The 24,423-nt window shown below is 40.8% G+C and overlaps 1 protein-coding gene across 1 annotated transcript in view; it reads right to left on the bottom strand.

Moving 5' to 3' along the window:
• LOC129247067 (putative mediator of RNA polymerase II transcription subunit 26) overlaps window positions 1–19,846 on the bottom strand; it is a 36,264-nt gene extending 16,418 nt beyond the window's left edge. Inside the window, exon 1 of the mRNA XM_054885963.1 lies at window positions 19,824–19,846. The gene's annotated coding sequence lies outside the window, so the exon portion shown is untranslated. The remainder of the gene's footprint in view (window positions 1–19,823) is intronic.
• Between the last annotated feature and the right edge of the window lie 4,577 nt (window positions 19,847–24,423).

Here is a 24,423-nt window from a genome sequence, read left to right as displayed (position 1 = left end):
AATCAAACTTACACTCTTCTAGCATCCAACTTCTCCCACAGCCCAACGATGGTTGCAACCAATTGAAAAGTGTTGTATGTATGTATGTTTAAGAGTATATACTCGTGCATATTTATGTATGTCTAAATATATAAATGAATAAATTCCCAACGGCTTCATTACCGTTTCGAATTTTTTAAAACTTTAAAAAGTTGAGTTGAGGTGGTGGCACTCGAAAAGTTAGTGAAAAGATAGAGGGATGTAGGTAGAAACTATGCGAGGTACACAATTTAAGAACAAAAGCCAGAGAAATAGTAAAATATGAAAAATACTGAATATCAACAACGGATTGCAATGCTGCAAAATTTAATTAGACGAATCCGCATCGCAAGCCAGTTGACGGCTGTTACACGTTGACGGACGGAAAGGCGGGCCGACGAATTGTGCAGCGGATAGTAGAAGGCAAAGCGGGGGTGCGGCATTGAGTGCCGACCGCTTGATGAACGGATGGCATAAAAACTTATTGCTGGGAAGTCGACATGTACGGCCTCCATAGTGAAACCAACAGCATAACAACTGGAGAATTGTATACAACGCAATGGCTGATGAAGCCGGATGAAGATGATGGGAATAAGGCAGCGACCAGCACGAGCTGTGCGCACTTGCTGGCATTGCAAATCCGAGGATACACCACAAAATCCCACCGCACAAATCTGCAAATGCAACAACGACAACTTTCTGAACGCCTGCGACGAATGACTCCGATTTTCGCATAAGCAAAGCAAGGCTGAACGAAGCCCGGGCGTATATTCAACAAAATTATGTGCGAAAGATTATGGGAAATTAAGCAAACAATAAAATTGTGTTTAAATATATGCAACTTCTATTTGAAGAACATTTTCTAGAACACTGCACACATTTTTGTGTTGATGGGTAAGTATGCACGCTCGAGTATGCTGCCGAATTAACAGGGACTGTATTGCTCAATACTTCGAGCTTTTCAAGGGTAAGTACGCGCAAAAATCCAATTCCATTGCATACTTATTGGCGCACAACCCCAGTTCTTATTTAAAGTTATAAGCGAGTATTCCACCATGCTTTAGGGCAAAAAACCTCATAGAGGGCAATGGCTTAATCCGCTCGAAGTCAAGAAAACTCCACACACACTTCTTGTTGCTGAAATTGTGGCTTCTCGTAATTGCTATTTTTTAATATAGCTGGGCGCCTTAATACGAATACGTGTATGTGTGTGCAAACAAACCCACACAGAAACATATGGATACATGTATTAAATAGCAGAAAATTCTCGGTTCGTTGATTTAAAAGAAAGTAAGAAGAGGGGATCGTAGGGAAAGATTTTCATTGGCCACATCGGGTTATCCGCATTGCTAATATTCACAATAAATAGTAGATACTTGCACATTCATGTGTACCTACGAATGAACTTCTTTCAAAGTTCGACGACACTTTCCCCCAGTGGATTCAAACACAACCATTGCATTGTTCAGTGTGTGTATCGGTATGTGGACGTACTTGTATATGTAGTAATATGAGCATATTTACATATTTATCAGTTTTACATATTTACTTATGGCGTAAAATTAAGGTTAAAACGGTGGATTGTGCTTTTCAGGCCAAAAAGAGGAGTAGAAGCTGCAAGTGTTGGCGTCTTTATACCGACTCGTTTGAAAAGTACAATGTAAAACGTTTCCATTGACACATTACTCCTTTTAAATTGGTTCAAATGAATGGGCATAACGGGTTTCAATAGGAATATAACATACAAAATTCTAAACGGACCTTTAATTTCTTATATGAGCTGTTAATGTTAAAAAGTCGCTCACGCTTTAAATTTTTATCGTGGCGATGTTCACGCTCGACTTCTTCTTCTTAATTGGCGCGATAACCGCTTACGCGATTTTGGCCGAGATTAACAAAGCGCGCCAGTCGTTTCTTTCTCGCGCTAACCGGCGCCAATTGGACACACCAAGTGAAGCCAAGTCCTTCTCCACCTGATCTTTCCAACGCAGAGGAGGCCTTCCTCTTCCTCTGCTACCACCAGCTGGTACCGCATCGAATACTTTCAAAGCCGGAGCGTTTGTATCCATTCGGACGACATGACCCAGCCAACGAAGCCGCTGGATCTTTATTCGCTGCGCTATGTATATGTCGTCGTAAAGCTCATACAGCTCATCGTTCCATCGTCTGCGATATTCGCCGTTGCCAACGTGCAAAGGTCCAAAAATCTTACGCAGAATCTTTCTCTCGAACACTCCAAGCGTCGCTTCATCGGATGTTGTCATCGTCCAAGCTTCTGCGCCATACGTTAGGACGGGCATGATGAGAGTCTTGTAGAGTGTTAGTTTTGTTCGTCGAGAGAGGACTTTACTGCTCAATTGCCTACTTAGTCCAAAGTAGCACTTGTTGGCAAGAGAGATTCTACGTTGGATTTCAAGGCTGACATTGTTATAGGTGTTAATGCTGGTTCCTAAATACACGAAGTCTTTTACAACCTCAAAATTATAACTGTCAACAGTGACGTGGGTGCCGATACGCCAGTGCGCCGACTGTTTGTTTGAAGACAGGAGGTACTTCGTTTTGTCCTCGTTCACCACCAAACCCATTCGCTTTGCCTCTTTATCCAGTTTGGAGAAGGCAGAACTAACAGCGCGGTTGTTAAGGCCGATGATGTCAATATCATCGGCATACGCCAGCAATTGTACGCTCTTATAAAAAATTGTGCCTGAGCGATTAAGTTCTGCGGCTCGTACGATGCTCTCCAACATCAGGTTAAAGAAGTCACACGACAGCGAGTCACCCTGTCTGAAACCTCATTTGGTATCAAACGGCTCGGAGAGGTCCTTCCCAATTCTGACGGCGCTGCTGGTGTTGAGCAACGTCATCTTACATAGCCGTATTAGTTTTGCAGGGATACCAAATTCAGACATAGCGGCATACAGGCAACTCCTTTCCGTACTGTCGAATGCAGCTTTGAAGTCGACGAAAAGATGGTGTGTGTCGATTCTCCTTTCATGGGTTTTTTCCAAGATTTGGCGTATTGTGAATATTTGGTCGATGGTAGACTCTCCAGGTCTAAAGCCACACTGATAAGATCGAATCAGTTGGTTGACGGTGGGCTTCAGCCTTTCACACAATACGCTCGCTAGAACCTTATAGGCGATATTTAGAAGACTAATCCCGCGGTAATTGGCACAAATTGCAGGATCGCCCTTCTTATGGATTGGGCAGAGCACACTTAAATTCCAATCGGCAGGCATGCTTTCATCCGACCATATTCTGCATAGGAGCTGATGCATGCACCTTACCAGCTCCTCGCCGCCATGTTTGAATAGCTCAGCCGGCAGTCCGTCGGCGCCCACGGCTTTGTTGTTCTTTAGCCGTGATATTGCTATTCTCACCTCGTCATGGTCGGGTAACGGAACGACAATTCCGTCGTCAACGATTGGGGTATCGGGATCTTCACATTCTCTATGACATGCGCAGCTGTCACCGTTTAACAGGTTCGAGAAGTGTTCCCTCCATAATTTAAGTTTGCTCTGTACGTCAGTCACCAGATCGCCGTCTTTGTTCTTACAGGGCAACGCCCCGGTCTTAAAACCTTCTGTAAGCCGCCGAACTTTCTGGTAAAATTTTCGGGCGTAGTTCCTATTGGCCAGCATCTCAAGCTCCTCGCACTCACGTATTTCGGCCTCTCGTTTCTTCTGTCGGATAATACGTCTCTCTTCCTTTTTCAGCTCTCTGTAGCGATCCCACATGGCTCGCGTTGCGCCCGATCGCAGCGTGGCTCTATAGGCGGCATCTTTTCTTTCGGCGGCAGCATGACATTCCTCGTCGTACCAATTGTTTTTTCGGGCTCGCCGGAATCCGATTTCTTCTTCGGCGGCGGTACGTAGGGAACGAGAAATGTTGCTCCATTGCTCGCGCATGCCGGTGTGTTGGGCAGTGCTCTCCGAGAGCAGGAGTGAGAGTCGAGTGGCGAATCTTCTGGCTGTCTGTTGTGATTGCAGCTTTTCGATGTCGAACATTCTTTGCGTAGGTAGATGTACGTTTTTTGCTGCACAGAGGCGGGTGCGCAGCTTGGCTGCAACAAGGTAATGATCCGAGTCGATGTTGGGTCCTCGGATCGTGCGTACATCTAATACGCTAGAAGCGTGTCTTCCATCTATCACAACATGATCGATCTGGTTTCGCGTTTTTCGATCAGGAGACAGCCAGGTAGCTTGGTGTATCTTTTTATGCTGGAATCTGGTGCTGCAGACTACCATGTTTCGGGCCCCGGCGAAGTCGATCAGCCTCTGTCCGTTACCGGATGTTTCGTTGTGTAGGCTGAATTTTCCGACTGTGGGACCAAAAATTCCCTCCTTGCCCACCCTGGCGTTGAAGTCGCCAAGCACGATTTTTATGTCGTGGCGGGGGCAGCGCTCATAGGAACGTTCCAAGCGCTCATAGAAAGAATCCTTGGTCGCATCGTCCTTCTCTTTCGTCGGGGCGTGGGCGCAAATTAGCGAGATGTTAAAAAATCGCGCTTTGATGCGGATTGTTGCGAGACGCTCGTCCACCGGAGTGAACGACAGTACTTGGCGACGAAGTCTCTCTCCCACAACAAATCCGACACCGAATTTGCGCTCCTTTACATGGCAGCTGTAGTAGACGTCGCAAGGTCCTATGTTTTTCTTACCTTGCCCCGTCCATCGCATCTCTTGGATGGCAGTGATGTCAGCCTTTACTCTCACGAGGACATCAACCAGCCGGGCAGAGGCACCTTCCCCATTAAGGGACCGGACATTCCAGGTGCATGCCCTCAAATCGTATTCCTTATTTCGTTTGCAGGGGTCGTCATCAGTGTTGGAAGTTCTCATCCGAGGCTTTGTTGCTGTTTTCATTGGGGGGGGGGGGGGGGGTGGGGCTTTTTAAGTGGCGGGTCCCAAACCCAGCGCACAACCAGCTATGCTGGGATGCTTCGCCTTCTCACTTTAGCTCACTCCCGAACGGGTGTTCGGAAGCTAACCAGAGGATACGTGGGCTAATCCCGGACGTTGTGAGCTGCTTGAACCATATGTAGAAGAATCGTCCTGGCCACTCCCAAGTGAATGGCGATCAGGAACTTTCCCCACTTGCGTGGACTTCTACATATGGAACCATCATCACGCTCGACTAGTGTGTGAAAATAAACAAAAATTACAACCGATATTAAATAAGTACCGAGTTGGATTAAACATAGGTTTTGAGTTGGAATGAGAGACCTGCGGCTTCATTCAGAATGGCAGATGGTTCTTTATGTGGAGCGAAACGAAAATCGTGGTGGAAATAAAGGGTGATCAGATTGCAGGTACTTTTTCCAATAGGGTTTTTTTTGGTTTTTGACAGATCACCCGTGACCACTATTAAACTAAATATATAATTTTTTTTCAGTATTCATTGCTATTTTATCATGGAAAGATTTACGCCTCAAAAACGTTTATAAATCGTACAATCGACGCTCTGTGAAAAGTGTTCATCGCGCGCTCAGACCAACTTATGTAGTTCAGCGATTAGGCCCATTTTTGCCTTTATGGCTACGTCAATAAGCAAAATTGCTGTACTTGGGCTGAAGAGCAACCCGAAGACATTCAAGAACAGCCATTATATTCATTGAGAACAACTGTTTGGGGCGGCATATGGGCTGGAGAATCATCGGTCCAACGCTATCGCGCCATGAGAAACGACATTTTGATTACGGAAAACCCGTGATCTCCACAACATTTGGTTCCAACAAGGCGGCGCTACTTGCCATACAGCCCGTGAAACAATGTCGTTTTGGTGAGCAATTTCTTTCTCGTCTCGGACCAGAAAAGGCCACAAAGATCAGGCCCGATATCACACCTTTGGGAGTTTTATTTGTGGGGTATGTAAAGTCTCAATGCTTTGTAGAGAAATCAGCTTCGATTGAGGCACTGGAAGCCAACATTAGAAAAAACTTTTCATTCATCATTTTGGTGTTTCATGCCCACAACGGGTTTCGAGCCCAGACAGTAGCGAATAGTATTCATGCACAAGGCTATGCAGCCACCGTACTACTTTTTGTTTTAATAATTGTTGTATTAACCTTACAATAACAAATTAGCCGATTATTTTTGGCAAAACCGGTTTGCGGCTTCCAATTACATTGAAAATTTCAAAATCTAAAAAATCTTTCCACGTATACCTCGAGAAACATCTCCTTTAAGAAATGCATTTTGATTTTTTGTTGCAGATGATTCTGTTGTGGGTTATGATGTACACCGCAAAACAATTTTTTTCTAGGCGCCTCCGAAGATTCGCTATCACTCACCCAATTTTCAACATTTTGCAATAAAAATTTAGGAAAATATTCTTGAAATGTTGCATGCCCGAACTAAATGAACACTATTTTTTTTTTAATTTTTTGTATCTGTATAGTCAAAAAATTCCTAAAACATGCCTTTTTTCACTGAATTAACCCCACCCATCCCCAGCCCTTAAATTTAATATAAAAAAAATGGCTGGTAATATTCTCCCTCAAAATGATTGTCGCAAATTATGGCCAAATCTGTAAATTATTTTTGGACAGACATACACACATATGTGTGTACACACACATGTGTATCATAGGGCTGAGCTTAGGCTACTATGGGGGTCAGCAAGGTGGCGGATAGCTGAACGGCCTATAGATATGTAGGTTAGCTGCGAATACTTAATAAGCAGTCCCCGACCAAAAGCGGCAGAAATGGAGGGCATAGTTGAAAAGGCTATACTGCTCGGTGAAATCTCTGTGACGGGGCGAGTCGATACCGCCCAGAAATAAGTGTCGCCCAGAAATAAAATCCTAAAGCGTCTGACTCAAATTGAGCGGCTTCTTAGGCAGCGTCTGCCTCCATGTTAGGAGCGGCTGAACGAGCACCTGTCAGTAGGTCTAAAATGATATGGGTAGGATCCCTGAATAATAAAACATGGATGTGTATAAGAAAGATGTTAAAGTTACGGTGCAGGGTGTAAAAAGCCCAGTGCCGGCGGTTTTGAGGAGTGAGCAAGCAGGCTCCCGGCCGTCGATATCCAACGACTGCAATGATACGATGGTGGTAAACTTGGCTAACGTATCAGATAATACTACAAGGAAAATGGATAGCCCAGCTATAAATCCCTTCCAACGGGCATCAAAGCTGGCACGAACCCCAGAGAAGACATCACCTATGGTGCGTGATAAAAGATCAAGGTCATCTCCACCCACCTTAAGCGAAAATAGACCTGTAGAGACACCAGCCCAAGCCGAACGGGACTACCTTGCTAAACTAGGAGAGAGCATTAACAAACTCTCCGAATTGATGCGACATCCTCAGCGCTCGATAAATAATAGTATGCGGGACCTTCTTAGCACTATTACGAAGCTGCATGCATGTGCTAAAGTGGAAAACGCAGAGCTAAGGAAGAAAGCTAGCCAGAACATGGTGTCCAAAAAAATGGTGGAAGCAACACCAAAGAGGCCACGTGAGGATAACTCTACACGGCGAAAGACGCCCCCAAAAAGGAGCAGAATATCGCAAGAACTGGCCAGAAAAGCTGACGTTAGTACGCCCTGTGAAACGGATAAGAGTCCAGCTAAAACTGCGAGAGTAGAAACCCCAAGAGACGAGAACTGGGTGAAAGTCAAGTACAAGATGCGAAAGAGCAAAGATAAGAGCAAGAAGAAGAGGAATCCCACTCCGAGACCTGATGCCATAGTTATCACAAAAACTGGCAACATGTCATATAGCGACATATTGAGGGCGGTCAAAAAAGATGATGGTCTCCAGCAGCTTGGTGAAAACGTGTCTCGAATCAGAAAGACAGCCAAAGGAGAGATACTGCTGCAACTTATAAGAGCACAGACAGGGCATGCCCGTGAATACAAAGAAGGGATTGCAAAGCTACTGGGAGATCAGGCGGAAATAAAAGCGCTGACACACGAGCAGTCACTAGAAATACGGGATCTAGATGAAATAACTACGAAGGATGACCTAGTCGAAGCCATCCGCTCACAAGTCAAGGAACTCAGTAACTTCAGCGGAAGCGCAATAAAAAATTTAAGAACGGCATATGCAGGTACCCAAACAGCCGCTATACGCCTTCCAGCGCTGGAAGCAGGGTACTTACTGAACGCAGGAAAAATCAAGGTTGGATGGGTTGTTTGCAGAATCCGTGAAAAACTGAACCTTACGAAGTGCTATAGATGCCTAGAATATGGACATACTGCAACTAAATGTACAAATCCTGAAGACAGGAGTGAGTGCTGTATGAAATGTGGTGGGAAAGGTCATTTCGCAAAAACGTGTGAAAGGGAACCTTTCTGTATTGTGTGCAATAAAGCCGGAAGGTCAAACTTCAAGCACCAAATGGGTAGCAAAAACTGCCCCATTTATCAGACAGCATGTAAAACAAAAAGAAAATGAGAGTGATCCAAATAAATTTAAATCACTGCAGGGAAGCGCAAGATCTTCTAACGCAAACAATGTACGAACAGCACGCAGACGTGGCGGTAATATGTGAACAATACAACAAGCCAGACTCTGGAATGTGGGTTTCGGATGCAACAAGGAAGGCAGCCATATGGGTCCTAGGAGATAAGACTATCCAAGAGGTCCAAATTGCAGACAAAACCAGCTACACTAGAGCAAAAATTTCTGGTGTACATATATATAGCTGTTATATACCGCCGAGCCTACCTCAAGTAGCATTTGAAAAGATTCTTGACGAACTGGTCAGAGAAGCCCTGACAACAACGCCAAACTTAATAGCTGGAGACTTCAATGCATGGGCCTTAGAATGGGGAAGTAAGTGTACAAACCAACGAGGGAAAGCACTTCTCAGAGCCTTCTCCTTACTTGACGTTGTGTTATTAAACACTGGAAGAAAAAACACTTTCGAGAAGAATGGTCGTGGCTCTGTTATTGACATAGCTTTTATAAGCAGATCTTTAGCTTTAAGGACGAAATGGCAGATTTGCGACATTTATACCCACAGCGACCACTTGGCCATAATGATGGAAATAATGCACCCGAAACAAAGCAAAGGAAAGAACAAGCCTGCTAAAAAAGCCCAGACAAAAGGGTGGAAGATCGAAACCATGGACGAAGAGATCTTTAAGCTTATGCTAAACGCTCATCCAACTAACATAAACGACGCGAATGAGCAAGCTCAACTACTGGTAACACGCCTGACCAAAGCCTGTGATGCTGCAATGATCAGGAAAAAACACACCTGTATACGGAAACCGGTATACTGGTGGAACAGCGATATAGCTGAACTCAGAGGCGCGTGCCACAAAGCTAGACGTCAATACCAAAGAAGCAGAGGAACAAGTGAAAAAGAAAGGCTGCGGGAAATCTACAAAATGAAGCGCAAAGGCCTCAAAAATGCGATTAAAAAAAGCAAGGCTTCCTGCTTCAAAGAACTTTGTGCCAAAGCTGATGAAAATCCGTGGGGAGGAGCATATAAGTTGGTGATGTCTACGATCAGTGGTTGCAAAGGAAAAGCGCCGACTTGTCCTATTATTTTAAAAAAGGTTGTGGAAACCCCTTTTTCCAAGACAAGAAGATGAGCAAGAATACCGACTAACAGCAGACGCATCTTTTACTACAGATATACCTACTGTTACGGAAACAGAGGTAAAAGAAGCCTTGAGTCGTTTTGGAAACACTAAAGCTCCAGGACTAGACGGAATACCAAACGGAGCTCTTAAACTCGCACTGAAAGAAGATGCAAAACCCTTCACGGAGACATATCAAAAGTGCTTTCGAGATGGTGTCTTCCCAAAAATCTGGAAACAGCAACGACTTGTCCTCTTGCCGAAACCTAATAAGACGCCGGGTCAACCAAGCTCGTATCGACCCCTCTGTATGATTGATACGATGGGCAAAATCTTAGAACGGCTTATTGCTGATCGTTTGGAGCAGCACGTTACTGAAAAAGAAGGCTTGTCCGACAACCAATATGGTTTCCGCAGGGGGCGCTCGACAATTGATGCAATAAAAAAACTTACATCAATAGCGGAAAATGCTATTGAAGGAACAAGATGGATGCATGGTACCAAGGAGTATTGCGCCGTCATAACATTGGACGTAAAAAATGCTTTTAACTCTGCATGCTGGTCCCACATTATGCAAGCTTTAGGGAACCTGGACACGCCACCATATCTATTGCGTTTGATAAGAAGCTACCTGTCAGATAGAATACTACTCTATGACACAGACGAAGGAGTTAAGCAATATAGAGTAACTGGGGGAGTACCGCAAGGCTCTGTGCTGGGCCCTCTGTTGTGGAATGTGCTCTACGATGGAATCCTCCGCATCCCCATACCAAAAGCAGCCCAATTAATCGGATACGCGGATGATATTGCGTTGGCAATAGTTGCAAAGGAACTTCATCAAATCAAGACTATATGCAGTGCGACAGTTCACAAACTAAAAAACTGGCTTTCATCGTCAAACCTACAGCTTGCGGGCCAAAAAACTGAAGCAGTCTTGATTACAAGCAGGAAAAAAATTGAGAACATCACACTAAGCATAGACGGGCATAACATCAGCACTCAACCGTACCTGAAATACTTGGGAGTCATGATTGATGCACGCCTAAACTTCAAAGTGCACATTGAAAAAGCTTGTGAGAAAGCAGCACGGGTAAACACGGCGCTATCTCGAATAATGGCTAACATAGGCGGGCCAAGCCAGAACAGAAGGCTACTACTGGCAAAAGTTACCCAATCCATTGTGATGTATGCTGCACCGGTATGGGGACAAGCGCTAAAATACGAGACATACGGCAAAAATACAAAATCTCTGTTTCGACTGAGCGCTATTAGAGTTGCAAGCGCTTTTCGCACTGTATCCCATGAAGTTATTGGGGTAATCTCTGGCATAATGCCCCCAGATATAATGGCTCTGGAAAGTAAGAGAATATATGACAAGAGCCGAAGCCTTGGCAGGCCGTTAATAGCTGAGGAGCGCAAAGAAATCAGATACGAGAGTCTATCTAAATGGCAAAGGCGCTGGGATATAACAACCAAAGGGAGATGGACACACCGACTCATTAGTGATGTGCAGGCATGGGTTGATAGAAAACACGGTAATGTCGACTTTTATATGACGCAATTCCTGACGGGACATGGTTGTTTTAGAGAGTACCTCCATAAATATGGTCATGATGATGGAGTTATATGCTCATTTTGTGCCAAGGCTAATGAAAATGCGGAGCATATTTTCTTTCACTGCCAGAGATATAGCAAAGAACGAGAGTTGCTGGAAAACCAAGTAGCACAAGGAATAACACCGGACAATGTTGTTCCACATATGCTACAATCTAAAGAAGTATGGGATGGTATCAAAAATTTGTCAGCGTTCGTACTCAATGATTTGAGACAAATGGAGAGAAGGCGAAAAAGCGAAAGCATAGCAATAGCTGGAATTCCATAGTAGTAGAAGTAGTACCTTTTCCTGTAGTAGTAGATGTAGTAACTTTTCCTGTAGTAGTAGATTTAGTAACTTATGGTTGTGCTGTAGGACCACTTGCTAGATAAATTATTTGGATGCAGGTAAACTGACGATACCAGACATAGAAACTTACGTTTCTGTGGTATGGACAGAGACATGGTGGGTGGGGGAGTACTGCTATGACAGGGGTGGCTCTCTCATCAGATGACCTAAACAGTGGGTGGTAACAAGCAGATGCTACTTTCGACGTATTGCATCAGGACAATAACGGACATTGAGCTTAGTGCTCAAACCGCCTCCCGACGAATACTTAACGGTTGTACCGGGGGGATCGGTACTTTGACGGTAGGAGGTTTAGTTCGGGTTAAAGTCCCACACTGACGGGGTTAGGCTTTCGATGCTTCCTCCTCGTAAAAAAAAAAAAAAAAAAAAACACACATGTGTATGTGTAAGAATCATTGCGCACATAACCGCTATATATGATATGCAACCCAACAACAACAACAAACACAAAACTGGTGATAAGCAACAACAACGAATTAAAACTATGTACAACTATTATAGTTAATGGCAGCTTGGCATGCAAAGCGCCACAGGCGCGCCTCCACCGTTTGCACATACATACATACATATTATATGTATGTTGGTACGTAAAAGATGTAACTTTTGCATTGTGTGGGAATGTAAGTTTGTGGGCTCACTGCGTAAGAAAATAACAAATCAAAGAGAATGCCAAATGCAGCAGACTAACTGAACAATCTGCCTACTAACCGTTCAGAGAAAATGTCCAATATTTATAGACGACGTAAGTGTATATATACATATGTACATTTGGGTGCACTTATTCGCAATATTGGCTGAAGAAATTGATATGATCCCTGTAAGAAATCAAGCTTATTTAAAATTAAAGTAAAATTTACCAAATACAGCAAAAAAAAGTAATAAAAAATCCACTGGATTTTAAAGTTTACTAACTACTTCTGCACTATACACATATAAACCATGTAATGATAATATAGTAAAAAGTAGGGTTATAGCTGGGCGCCACGATATCGTGGCTAAAGTAATAGTAGATCAAAACTAGGGAAACCCAATAGGGGGAAAAACATAACTTTTGCATAATCTTAATAAAAAAGCTTCAGCGTTTTAAATGCTTTTTGTTAATTTCTTGTGATTTTGTATGGGTGGGGGTCTCAGTTCTTGCGATATTTTCGGTTCTCCAAACGGTGCATTGACTCACTGACAAAAGAATATGCTATAGTGAATATGTTAACTCGAATTTATGCACCACATCATGCACTAGCTGGTGAGTCGACCAAAAATTTATGCCAGTGCTTTAGTTTTAAAAATTTTCAAACGTTGGTCCTACGAAAGCGTCAACGTGATAAAAATGTTAGCTTTGAATGACATTTATTTCCAGATTTGGTAAAATCTACCAGTCGAATGTCTAATTGTAGCGAACGTCGAGATATGGTTGTTGAAGGTTATTCAACAACCCTTTGTGCTGCAGCAACAATATTCTCAACAGAACGTCGAGTTTTTGGTTTGACCGTTCTTTTTCTATACTCGACAGAACCAGTTTCTTGAAATTTTTTCACCAACCTTTGAATTTTCGTCATAAATGACTATTGTTTTTACCAAAAAAACACGAATTTTGCGATATGCAGTTCTTGAAGATCAATCACTTTCTTAATAAGTTTCTATAATTTTAATGCGCTGTTCAATCGAGTAAAATTATACATCTGTCCATTGGGCAAATATCAAAGATGACAAAAAAGGGTCTAGGAATCTTCACTACTGACATGTGGGCGTCACTTTTAAAAGAACCTTTTTCTATTTGAGTACCATTTGTTATGTCAATATTCAGAACCCCGTTAAAACAAAAATCTGGCACCAACGAACGTTTGGTTCAAGCTTTGATTTCTAATTTTAACATTTCAACACTTTTCTTCTTTTGTATTTATGTATCTGCTGTTGACACATTTTCGGAACATATACAAAAAGTAACTGAATTATAAAAATAATAAAAAAACAATTGATTTATAAAAAAAATTATAAAAATAAAATTGAGTCTTTAAATGGGTCGGATTCCAACAGAGCCAACTTTATTTTGTATTGCTCCTTAAAAGTTTATTACCCTACGACACTGACGATTCTTTTCTGCAAGGGTGCATTTCCATGTAAGCGCAACTTATAAATATGTATAGATATATGGTGTGGAAGGCGCAGTGAACGTTTGTCGGCGTATTTGGTGCCTGTAATTTGAAACGCTTCTTTGATTTGAGAAATTTACCACGTAGACAGACAAATAAACAAATAAATGAATAAATCGTACGAAAGAGCTCACAAACGCTCATGCGAACAAGTGAATAACCAGTTGGCTAACTGAAAGGCAGTTGCAACTGTGGCAACAAAAAAACGTCTTCCATAACTGGCATTTTTGACGGCAACTTACTTGCCTACTTCTCGACATTTTCCTATGACTGCTATGCACCATTTAAACAGAAGCAGAAGTCACTACAGCGGTCAAGCAGTTGTACAAATACAACCACAACATCAATGGTAATTGAGAGTTTTAGCCTGCGGCCGGCCCATCATCAACTAAGAGGTGTAGCAAAATTTCATTACCACCATTACTACCATTACCATCGCTACTACTACTTGAACTTGCATAAATATGTATGTAGTAGCAACCAATGCGACCAACGTAACATGGAAAAGGAACAGAATAGAGAAGAAATTACAATATGAAAGGACAATACCTATGGGTATTGAATGTATAATTAATGCACTTTGGTAAAATTGAACTCCATTCCAAATGCCCGGATCGGCACTTTCTTTCATGTGCTGCTTCCACCCAACGAAATCTTAATCGCCTTTGGAACTTTTCAACTTTTTGCACAGTGTTAATGCATTTTCCGCGGCGTCTTTGGTATACTTTCCGTAAGAATGTGTGAAATTTTGTAAATCGCGTTTGAATGCTTCCTTTATTTATATAAAGAAAAAAGGTTTAAAAATTGTCTTAAGGAATGTGGTTAGAGCAGCTGATTTATTCTAGAGGCATTTAATAAACAAGCTTAATAATATAAATAGGGGTACGGTATTTGAGGACAGCTTGGGGGTAAATCTAATAAGATTTTATTTTGAACAAAATTTAATAAAAGTTCACGATTTTTTTCACAACATTAATTTATTAAGTATCTATAAAATTGAAATACAATTTCCATTAGCTGCTGTGGAAAACAAAATTCTAGAATGCAGAATTTTTGATTATCTGGTGGCTAGAAATTGTATATTTATCTATACTAATATTATAAAGAGGAAAACTTTGTTTGTTTGTTTGTTTGTAACGAATAGGCTCAAAAACTACTGGACCGATTTTAAAAATTCTTTCACCATTCGAAAACTACATTATCCACGAGTAACATGGATTACATTTTATTTTGGAAAAAAATAGGGTTCCGTAAGATATTTGGATTTTTCGGACACAAACTGAAAAAAATCTTATATATAAAATAAAGTCAACTTTTTGTGTGTGTTCGCTAACCGGCCGTGTCTGCACCGAATTAAACCAAACTTACACACATTGTTAAGAAGGTATTGAAGATGGTTTCCGTATAGTTTGGATACCTATTGGTGGATAAGGCTCGAGATATAGGTCAAAACGTGGACTCGGGTAACCTTCGGATGTGTATGTACAATATGGGTATCAAATTGAAGCTGTTGGTGAATGCTTTAGTACAGAGTATTTTTCATGCCGCTCCGTGACTGGGGTCTCGAGATATAGGTCAAAACGTGGACCGGGGTAACCTTTGGTTGTGTATGTACAATATGGGTATCAAATGAAAGCTGTTGATAAGTGCTTTAATACGGGGTAATTTTCATACCTATTGATGACTAGGGTCTGGAAATATATGCCAAAACGTGGACCCGCCGTGTCTTTGCACCGAATTAAACCAAACTTACACACATTGTTAAGGAGGTATTGAAGATGGTTTCCGTATAGTTTGGATACCTATTGGCAGATAGGGTCTCGAGATATAGGTCAAAACGTGGACCCGGGTAATCTTCGGATGTGTATGTACAATATGGGTATCAAATGGAAGCTGTTGGTGAATGCTTTAGTTCAGAGTATTTCCATCCGCTCCGTGACTAGGGTCTCGAGATAGAGACCAAAACGTGGACCCTAGAATGTGTTTGTACAATATGGATATCAAATGAAAGCTGTTGATAAGTGCTTTAATACGGGGTAATTTTCATACCTATTGATGACTAGGGTCTCGAAATATATGCCAAAACGTGGACCCGCCGTGTCTTTGAACCGAATTAAACCAAACTTACACACACTGTTAAGTAGGTATTGAAGATGATTTCCGTATAGTGTGAATACCTATTGGTAGATAGGGTCTCGAGATATAGGTCAAAATGTGGACCCGGGTAACCTTCGGACGTGTATGTACAATATGGGTATCAAATGGAAGCTGTTGGTGAATGCTTTAGTTCAGAGTATTTTTCATGCCGCTCTGTGACTAGGGTCTCGAGATAGAGACCAAAACGTGGAGCCTAGAATGTGTTTGTACAATATGGATATCAAATTGAAGCTGTTGGTGAATGCCTTAGTACAGAGTATTTTTTATGCCGCTACGTGACTGGGGTCTCGAGATATAGGTCAAAACGTGGACCCGGGTAACCTTTGGTTGTGTATGTACAATATGGGTATCAAATGAAAGCTGTTGATAAGTATTTTAATGCGGGGTAATTTTCATACCTATTGATTACTAGGGTCTCGAAATATATGCCAAAACGTGGACCCGCCGTGTCTTTGCACTGAATTAAACCAAACTTATGCACATTGTTAAGTAAGTATTGAAAATGGGTTTCGTAAAGTTTGGTTGTAATTCGGAGCAGTGGCAACGGGTACAGCGTTCTTTTGAGCCAGCCATAATGTCGCTTACTTTTTTAACGCTTGGGGCTGAACTGAACTGTCAAATTGACAGTGTGAGTTACAATGTGTCAATATTTTTTTCTGATTTGGATGCCATAAGGAAAAAACGTAAGTGCAACATGTAAAAATTGTTTGTGAATTTTTTTGGAGTAGATTTTGGAACAGTGAATAATTTCTTACGAAATTTGAGAATTTAATGTGAAATTCGAATGAAATTATGTGTTCGTGGAAAAAACAATTTTTTTCGTTTTTTTTTTGAAAAATATAAATGGATAATGGTTAAAAAAGCTCCAATGCTTAATAAAACATATAAATTGAAACGAAAAATTCATGGATGATCAGGAAAAAAGACGATTGTTTATTCATATGCGTTGATTTGAAATTTAAAAACAATCTTCTTTTTTCCTGATTTTCAATTTATATTTTATATTTACTCAAAAACAAATAGAAAAACAAAAAATATTTATGCCAAAGCGCTTGAATAAAGAATAAAGAAATAAATAATATGAAAACCATATATTTTCTGTTCTAAACCATATCTATTCTATTTTAGTATGCCCAGCGAAGGGGGCCGGGTTTGCTAGTGTATATATAAATTAATTGCATTGAAAACTCCCAAATACCTTTACGAGAAATTAAGATTGATAAGATCTGATAGGCATCGAAGCAAGTTCCTCTTTATGTGTCTCACTATTCCTATATTTATCTCTAAGTTTATTTTGATTTCATTTATACTCAGTAAGTTTAAAGTTTGCTTTGTATAAAAACATTTGATTTTGAACTTCGTAACTTTCAACCGGTTCATGTATTGTAAAAGACTAAAAAGCCTTAAAGGCCTCTTTTTTTATAATAAAAAAAATTTATAAAAAAATAACCTCCTCGATCCGAACCCGGAAATGATTGCATGCCCAAACCAAATGATTCTTACTCATATTGCTCATAACGATATTATTTGCAGCCTTCATAGAAGAAATGGTGTCATGAAGATGCTTATTGGTTCCACGCTCAACTGCGTCTCATACGTACTAATCCAGGGGATTATGGTCTGGGGAGTTAGGCGGCCATAAGTTCGGTCTTAGGTGATCACGGAAATTTTCAGCCATACAATCTTATGTCGCCATCGCTTTGTGTGAAGTTGTGTTAAGGAGAAGAGTCTTGCTGAAAGATGTATGGTCTGTTACCGCGGCCACTATCAATCCGGGGTTTCACTATAAGCTCTAGGAAATCGATACATGCAATAGAATTCACTCAAAATCATTACATGTCCTTTGTTGCTCACAACACCTAAAACCATAGCAGTGACTTCGTGTTCATGACAACAGGAACCGCTGTAGGATTGGAACATAGCCATCCGTTATATCTGCGGTTCATCTTTTGGTCTTGGTCAACATTTTTTTCGTCGGAGAAAAACCGGAGTAGTTTTGATTGGATAACTCGCTGTTCTCGAGCTTGATCAAACTTAAACTGGATGGATAAAGGTTACAGAAAAATGAAATTCCTTCGCAAAGGTTCCCATTGATTTTGAAGCGTCCTCGTGAGTGATCGCTTGCGATTGTTGAATAAGTTTTGCAGATCGGACAGTATCAGAACGTTCCTCGTATTTTTTGCGTTTTCTAATAGTTTATACATTCCAATGCCCGGCGGACTTTATGAACGAATGAATGGACGCATTTAACAGAATTAAAGGTTTGTAAATATATCGAGGATAAGTGCATGTTTCTTTATTTCTTGCAAAAAGGGCAAAAAGAAAAATAATAGTTTCGGATGCATAGCCACATACATGCATCCTGTATATATGTATGTATGCGCATTAACATATGAATCACCTTTCCGAACCTCAAACTCCTCTTTGGCGACGAGCCAAATACGAAATGACAACAAGTTCTGGTTTATTCCAACAACTATCTAACAAAGGAACTTTACACCATGTAAAAAGTTGCAATTAAGACACAATTGCTACCTTTAACCCGTCTCCCCATTCTAATGAAAATCGGTAAGTGGTTCATACTTGAGCCGTTGGCAAGAAGAAGAAACGTACTTTAGATGACCATTTTGTCGACTACATCAAACCATTTTGAGAGTCTACAAGCTAGTAAAAAAATTATGTCCGATATAGATAACAGATCAGCCCCTATTTCATCATTTCCTAACTTTGATCTAGAAAAGAAAAGTTATATCTCCGCATTTCGGTAGTCATACTTCAGGTCACCGCATACTTTGACAAATAAAAGCTAATGCAGGACCCTCCATATACAAAGTTGAAATCTCTTAGTGGAATCAGAAGTCTCTACGTAACCGTGAGCAGACGACAGTTGTGAACGAGAATGAAGCTTTTCTAAGCTGAATTATCTAATGTTTACGTCTGAAGATATTTATTCGGTACAACCAATCTATCAATTGTAAAAAATATGGAAACTTCATTCAAATCTAAAAATAAACATTCTCCAGATGTACCGAAAAAACTGATTTTTAGAATCTATAATTAAAATATGTGTTTCATTACGTTATATTAATTAGAATACAGGATATGTTAGAATTTCCTCACGGTGCTCAAAAACGCGCACTGAATCGTTTTGTGGATTTGTTCAGAGCTTCATAAATTTCCGTATCTTCAATTCTAAGTAAAGCCATCGAAATTTAACCTTGAACACATACAAATGGCGCTTAAAAAATGTTTTATCAATCACTCGTTTCGTTCATATATTTTCCACTCTCCGACTTTGTACTTATATATGTACACATGTATGTATGTATGCTTTTCTGCGTTTTGCCCCCATAGCCATGCTAAAATGCAAAGGCAACAAATGCTGCAATAAGCAAAACGCCTGCAGAAGGGATACAGAAGTTCAAACCACAGTTGTGCAGTCGATGCAACGCGAACTGCCGACTAACAGGTGGGACTGCTGAGAGGGGCGATACAAAAACCTGTCAGTACATTGAACTGTATTTTTCCTCATTGCGAGTACGAGTATTTGTTTTTATTCCTACCTACACATATTTTTTCAGTTCAGTTTTTACTTAGCTTAATGAAATGGCGGACGTTTATAACTCCATCAGGTAATTCGAAGGTGTTGTTGCTAGGGCGACTTGCGATGCTAAGGGCGGGTTGAGAGTCATTGGGTTTTAATACACTCAATGAGCGTCTGACGGTGCCATAATATTAGCAAAATGTTAATCTTGCTCTCAACACTGCAGTGCCAGTGGTTGGCTTCTCCAAATACTCGTGTGAGATGGTGCAGCACTTCTTCCCGCCGCTTCAGTACGCTTTTAAATCCATAATTATCTTCTACGTTCGTATTTTTACAACGTTTTACGAATGAATGCAAAGGTTGTGTACAAAATGTAAATGTACCTACCCACCAGACCTCAGTTCTTACCGCCCTATTGTACTACCCTAATGTCAGTAAATTAAAGCTCACCAAATATCATTAAACTTTTGCTCACTGCATTTTGCGAAGTCGTAACTTTACATTAAAATACCGATTCTTTTTTCGTATTCTTCGCACAGTTTTGCTAATAATAATTACACGATAACAACTAGTGTTGTTCCGATACCGCCATGTGCTCTATAACTGTACTCGTTAAAAGTATCGATGTTACAAAAGTATCGGAGAGAAGTACTCGATGGTTGATCTTATCGAACTCAATCTAAAATGCACAAAGTTGAGTAGATTTGCTATTTTATAAAGGATGGAAATTTACCTTTAATATCTTCTCTTTCTTCTAACCAAAATTACTCTTTATGGCCAATATTGGAGCAGTTATATATTTAAAAATTTGTGCAATTTTGTCCAAGCATGAGACATCGGTGGTGCTATCAAAACTCATAGTAATCGCAATGCCCTCTTCCGATACGCTACTGCTCGATTCCTTAACAAAAGGACCAAAAATAACAGTTGTTTCGCATTTAAAAATTGAAAATGTTGCCCGAATCCTTATTTGTTTCGAAAGTGTCGTTACGGTGGCCGGCGCTATGGAGATATGCTGACTGAAATTTTGTTTCTAAACATTAGTCAGCTAAATACAATGGCATTATCTACCAGATATGAAAAAAAATTCATTCCAACAATATTTCTAGTTTATATTATCATTTTAAGTTCTCAAGCTCTTAAAAAACATTCAATACAGCCGCTTATTAAAACTCAATCCGAAAATATACGTCTACTATGCAATGAGTGGTTTCTTTTTAAAAATTCTAAAAGATTAACAAAAATCATTATTTTTTTCTTTTGAAAGAGCAAACATTCCCATTATTTATGGCTGTCTCGGCTGTCTTCGCTGTATATACGGTCTGTGTCAGAAAACAGGAACCGCGATTATTCATGACGTATAAAGAAATATATTTAAAAAAAGTTTACATGAAAGTATGTACAAACCTACGAGTCGCAATTACTCAATAAACCGTTTAGTCTTCATCGTTGCTAAGTATGGCCTGGCATTTTCTTCATGCTTAGAACCAGCTTTCTGCGTAGCTCGTCGACGAACAGGACTACATTTTGCGAACTGACGCACGAGTTCCTTTAAATCGTGGACTGGTTTTCCGGCAAGATGCATTTTCATGATTCCCCACCCATTTCAACTGTGACGCCATTTTCTTGTTTTTTTGTTTTTCTGAGAGTAGTGGTTTTGATGATGTGGTTCCTATGATGACGGTAGGATATGTTCGCCTCCTTCAATCGTCGTTCGATGGTGTTGATACTCACGTCTATTTCCTTTTTAGCAAGAATTGTGCATACTTGGTGTAGTCGGAAAGAAGGGTCCCGCTTAAAAAGTTGGACGATCTTTTATCCTGCTTTTTTGTCGTCACACGCTTCAAGCCACGCTCGGGAAAGTCATCAATATTTTTGTACACTTTATACTGCTGATTCTACATCACAGCAAGCTTTTTTAATTTTTTAATCACTTCTGCAGCCGCGGCGTAAGATAATTTCGACCTTTTCGAATGTGTGCAAAGAAATACCGCCTCGAAACGCTTCGCGTACTTCTCACTCATTTCTGTTTGGTTGCGCTTACGGGAAAGCTTCGAACGACACTAACCTTAATTAGCACTGGCGTCGTGGGCTTTGAGTGAGACTATTACGCAGCAAAAAGCAGGGCGAAATATATCTTGAAGTTACAAAAAAACCGGCTCTTTTCTTCTGACTGGCTGTATATATTATATATATATAATTGGCGCATACACCCTTTTTGAGTGTTTGGCCGAGCTCATCCTCCTTTTTGTGGCGTGCGTCTTGATGTTGTTCCACAAATGGAGGGACCTACAGTTTCGAGCCGACTCCGAACGGCAGATACATTTTTATGAGGAGCTTTTTCATGGCAGAAATACACTCAGAGGTTTACCATTGCCTGCCCAGGGGGCTTCGCTGTAGCACATCCCACTAATCCAGTTTTTCCAGACCTTGATCACGATTTTCGGCTCTATCTTACGAATGGTTTGCTCGATATTCGCCTTCAAGGACTGCATCGCTAATGGCTTGTTCGCATAACGTCTTAACTTCACGCCCGAACAAACAAAGTCTAGCGGCATCAAATCGCAGTTCCCGGATAGAAAATATCGTTTATCATGGCTCTGTAGCGCTTACCGTTGACCGAAATGGCATTTCCAGCAGATTTTTTTATCAGTCTCTTTCTTATTTAACATAGTCTTCGCCGCTGTTGCTTGCCCCTTTCTGTTGAATGTCAGATTTTATGGCATTTTGATCTGTTTCACGTTGCTTTATGCTGGTTATGGTGTACAGTTTTAACGCCCCGCTTAATAGACGATTCTAATAGTCCAATTAGCTTTCGTTTCATTGGATGTTTATTCCTCGGTCACTAAACTTAGTTCTAAATCTCAATGAAAAGCATTGCAATACTCGTAGTCTCATATTTTAATTATAAAAAGTTGAGTTGAAGTTTTGAAATGTGTCAGAGACAAGATCCCGACACTAGAGGATGAGTTCAGAATTTTATAGGACTCAAGGTTGTAGAATATTCAACAAAACTTTTAAGCCAAAAAAAAAAAAATGTTTTTTAGGCTTCTGCAGCGGTGTTACTTTCAAAGTAAGTACAATATTCTAATCGAACTTTCTTTTCCAGTACCAGTGCACCGCATGAAAAAATTCGCGAATTGGGTGCCACTCACTGCAAGTCACTGTTCATTTACGCCTTCCAACTTGCCACTTGCCGCCAGCAAGCGCGTCCACAATTCAAAACACCTGACAAGCACTCATGCAGCTTTATTCGGTCATCCTGTCATAATTCGAGCAGGATAATGCGGCTTAAAGTCTTGCCATGACAGTCTCCGAAAATTGCCAACGCCGTAATGCCGCTGTCCAATGCCAGCAATGCAGCAGCAGCAGTGTAATATGGGTACATTAAACTCACTGCATACAGATTGAGTTGGTGCCAGCCCCCTATTTCCCAGAAGTGGAGCGGCTGCTGCTGGTTCAGCGACAAGTTGTGATGTATTCGTATGTACGTTGTTTTTGTTCATAGGAAACTCATTGCTAAAGTGAACATTCTAACTAATTGCCCTAAACCAAGCGGTGTAGCCAACAAACATAGCCAATGGACATGGCTGAGCGGGGGCAGGCGACGGATTGCAATGCAGAAACTAATCCGCACAGAAAACCTGGCTAGTTGGAAAATTTCGACAAACATGAAACTTTCTGAGAATTATTTTTGGATAGCATCTATATTTTTTAATAAATTTGTTGATAAATTGATTGAAATAAATTGACTAGATTCACGTCTTTAAAAAGGGGATAAAGGTAACCACCAAAGATACTTGAATGAACTGTGCACACTTTCTGAAGGTTTGAAATACAAATATTTGTAGCGAGAAAGCACTTTACGCATACGTGAAAAAGCTGTACAAAATTCACCAATTGCTTCAGTGGGAAAAATAAATCGAATTGGTCATGGTTACGAGGGCGGATCAATAAGTCCGTGACTTTTTGTATTTCTGACTTCTTTACTGAAAAAGAAATACTGCTCCTGTCAACAGGCATCTATCAGTTGACTCCTGTCACAATTTGAACGTGCTGCGTCAGTTAGTTTGTGTTTCACAGCTATGTACCTCTATCAGACTACCCAGTAATTCACAGTCGACCACAAACGCAATCGTGTAACAACTTCACAGGAAGGTTTGGCGTTATTTAATCGCAATATGGAGGAGTTTTTGCGCCGTTTTGTAACCGTGGACGAAACACTGATCCATCACCACACACCAGAGACCAAACAAGAACACGAAATTCAGTTTTTTCCATTTTCTCCTCAAATTACTGGGTAGTCTGATAAAGGTAGCTGTAAAACACAAACTAACCGACGCAGCACGTTCAAATTTTGACAGGAGTCAACTGACAGATGCCTGTTGACAGGAGCAGTATTTCTTTTTCAGTAAAGAAGTCAGAAATACAAAAAGTCACGGACTTATTGATCCGCCCTCGTATTATTGCATGAAAAGGAAACCAGTTCGAAACTAGTGGATTTTCCTTCAGGGTAGTTAATAGTACATACAAGTATGCATATAACCTATGTTTATACATACACACACGTCTTTCAGTTTGTAAGTGTATGTACATGCATATGAATACACATACACATACATATATATTTGCACATTCACCTATATGGCAACAAATGCGGAAAGTTGCTGACATTGCCAACTCGTTTGCTTAGTTTTTGTAGTGATTGTTGTTTTTGAATTTGTTTTCGACTTGTAAAACGAAACGATTTTCCTTACATGTAATGGCGTGAGCATTTGCTTTTATTTTCTGCAACAAAGTGTTCAGATCTGGTAGTTGCTGCTGGCGCCCATCGGAAGATGAGAGATGGCGCTCCTTTTTTGATGGCTTGCAGCCAGTGCAATGGAGCCGCTGGTGCACTCAAACTAGTCACTTACCAGCGACAGTTGGCCAAGAAACTTGTTTCATTCTATCCACTGCAAATGACAGATCAAAATAAAAGCAAAACGCTGATATAAAAACATTTACATCTTGGGTTGGGTGCGTCTTTTAAGAATATCACTGCTCTCAT

This window comes from Anastrepha obliqua, chromosome 5 (assembly GCF_027943255.1).
Source record: "Anastrepha obliqua isolate idAnaObli1 chromosome 5, idAnaObli1_1.0, whole genome shotgun sequence".
NCBI classification, from domain to species: domain Eukaryota; kingdom Metazoa; phylum Arthropoda; class Insecta; order Diptera; family Tephritidae; genus Anastrepha; species Anastrepha obliqua.
Note: the sequence above shows the minus strand (reverse complement) of the source record. Positions and strands in the feature narration are given on the sequence as shown.